Raw genomic sequence first — 2,720 nt, forward strand, 5'->3', positions numbered from 1 at the left:
TGTTTGGAAAAGACTTTGGCTGAACACGGGATAAAAATTCAAAGCATTGTGAAACAGGGCTTTCTGAAATTCTGGTTTGCAAAGGTGTGCTTTGCATCAAAGAAGCCACGGTCTCAACAGACTGGAGCTATGAGCGTTCCTCTCTCATTTCTCACTCCATTTCTCTTTCTCTCTTGGGCAGCCTGGAAAACTGACCGAAGCGTTCAAGTACTTCCTCCAAGGAATGGGCTACAGTAAGTATTGGTCTGGATTTCGGGGCCGTATGACAGGAACAAATGAGCCTAGATGGTGGGGTTGTGGCCATGTCTGGGAGTGTAAGGCACACAGGTGTGTGTATCTGTAAGGGATCCCCTCTAGGCCCCACAACAAACTCCAGCTCCCAGATGCCATAGCCTTGAACCAGGGCACTTAAAACACTACCAAATTGAGTTATTTCTCCAGTGTGGATGCAGCCCAGGAAATGTGTTTGATGTGGGAGTGCATGTTTACACCTGGCAGGACTTCACAAGCGAAAAGATGGAGTTCCCCCTGCCTCTCTTTCTCTCCTCCTCTGCCCTCGTCTTCTTCTGTCACTTCTTGTGCCCTCGTCCCATTTTGCTGTTGGTTAATTACACTGAAAATGCTCCTGGGAGAGCCTCCCATGCATTGTCTCCCTGCCCCACGCTTGGGTTCTGCCCCACGGCCTTCTTCCACCTCCTTCTCAACCCTCCATCTCTCTCTCTGTCAGTTGCCTACCTGAAGGACCGCAGGCTGAGCGGAGGATCAGGTACACTGCCACTTGCCTCTGCCACGTTTGCGCACTTTCACGCTCACACTGCATGTGCCTCACGCGCCACCCTTGTGCCACACACGCTGCTGTTGCACGGCACACGCTTTCGGCTGCGGCTTCTGCCCTTGGTCCTGCCAGTTAAAACCCAGGCTGAGGGGTGCAGTAGGTGGGTCTTTTAAAAAAGAGCCAAGGTGTGTCGGATGGATGAAGAACCAAGGTGTACCAGTTGGGATACTGTGTCCAGTTCTGGGCACCGCAATTCAAAAAGGATGTTGAGAAGCTGGAACTGTTGTCCAGAGGAGGGTGGCCAAGATGGTGACGGTCTGGAAACCATAAAGCCCTATGAGGAGTGACTTAGGGAGATGCTGGGTATGTTTAGCCTGAAGAAGAGAAGGTTGAGAGGTGATGTGCTAACCCTGTTTAAACATTTGAAGGGATGTTATACTGATGATGGAGCATGCCTGTTTTTTGCTGCTCCAGAGTACAGTACAGGGAACAATGGATGCCAAGCACCAGGAAAAGAGATTCCACCCCAACATTAGGACGCCCTTCCTGATAGTGAGAATTGTTTGGCAGTGGAGGACGCTGCCTCTCGTCCTCCATAGTTCCTTCTGGGTCATAAGATCTGGCTCGAAAATGACCATTTAGTGTCCAGGAAGGGTGCTGCTGTCCACCTGCATCTGAGGTATCAAATGCCTCCAGCAAATCAATGGGAGACTGGGAGGGAAAAGGTTGCTTACAGCTTTTGTGTGCCTATGGCTACTGCACATGGCAATATGGAACCCCTCTTTCTGCAATGGCTGCAAAAGCCCATCATCCACAGGGGTGACGTGAGGTGTGCCCCATAGCATTCCATCCTTGCACCCCACAGCATGGCAGCAGGCAGGGGTCAGTGTCTCTGTGTCCCCAGGCGGCCGCTTTGCTTGTCTCTGTGGTGCTTCGCCTTGCAGCCCCTCTTCCTTGCCCTCCTGGCAGCCGCGCTTGATGCCCCGTGCCTCTCTCTTTCTCCGCAGTGCCCTCGGCCAGCATGACCCGCCTGGCCCGATCCCGCACAGCCTCCTTGACCAGCGCCAGCTCGGTGGACGGCGGCCGCCCCAGGGCCTGCACCCATTCGGAAAGCAGCGAGGCCATGGGGCAGGTCAACCACACCATGGAGGTCTCCTGCTGAGGAGGAGGAGGAGGATCACCTTTGCCCGCCGTCACTCGCGTCATCCTCTCCACCAGAGACCCTCTGTATCCATGCACCAACTCTCGCCGGCCGGCCTCTGAAGCTTCCTGTGCTGTTGGCCTTTTATTCCCTTCTTTCTTCTTCGCTGTCTGTCTGTCTTTTCCTTGCACGCCTTTGGGGTGGGATGGAGGGCACCTAGGAAGCCCCTGCTTCAGGCCTCCAAATCCACGTTTTGGCCAAGGTGCCATTTTGAATTTGCACCAGGCCAGCTTTCCCCCTTGACCCAGCCTCACAGCCCCATGCCTTGCCTAGGCCTCCCTTTGCTGCGATGCTGGGGCCAATGGCGACAAGAGAAGCCCTCTCCTCTTGCCACAGAGACAGGCCAGGTGAAGCGAACAAGGCAGGAAACCATTTGCAGACAGCAAGGCAGGTTGCTTTCCTCACTAGGAAACAGTGGCCCATTTCCAGATGTCCCACCATTCATCCCAACTGGAGCCTGGGATTTGTGGTGGGGTGGGAAGGAGAAATGGAGAGCTTCTAGGCAGAGGCATCTCCATCCATCCATCCATCCATCCATCCATCCGTCTGTCCATCCATCCATCCGTCTGTCCAGCCATACTGGCTGTCTGTCCAGCTATCCATCCATCCTACCTACCTACCTGTTGATCCATCCATCCCGCCAACTTATCTTCCTACCTACTCCATCCATCCAGTCTGTCTGTCTTGTCTATCTACCTATTCATCCATCCCTCCAGCCTGCCTGCCTACCTCCCCTCCCCTCCC

General features: G+C 54.2%; 1 long non-coding RNA gene across 1 annotated transcript; it reads left to right on the forward strand.

Moving 5' to 3' along the window:
• Positions 1 to 202: 202 nt before the first annotated feature.
• On the forward strand, positions 203 to 1,950 carry LOC121918333. The gene is made up of 3 exons (XR_006101209.1): positions 203 to 233; positions 728 to 766; positions 1,783 to 1,950. It is a non-coding gene; the product is annotated as an uncharacterized LOC121918333 (long non-coding RNA).
• The last annotated feature ends 770 nt before the right edge of the window (positions 1,951 to 2,720 follow it).

The sequence above is a fragment of the Sceloporus undulatus genome, unplaced genomic scaffold, assembly GCF_019175285.1.
Source record: "Sceloporus undulatus isolate JIND9_A2432 ecotype Alabama unplaced genomic scaffold, SceUnd_v1.1 scaffold_8762, whole genome shotgun sequence".
NCBI lineage: Eukaryota > Metazoa > Chordata > Lepidosauria > Squamata > Phrynosomatidae > Sceloporus > Sceloporus undulatus.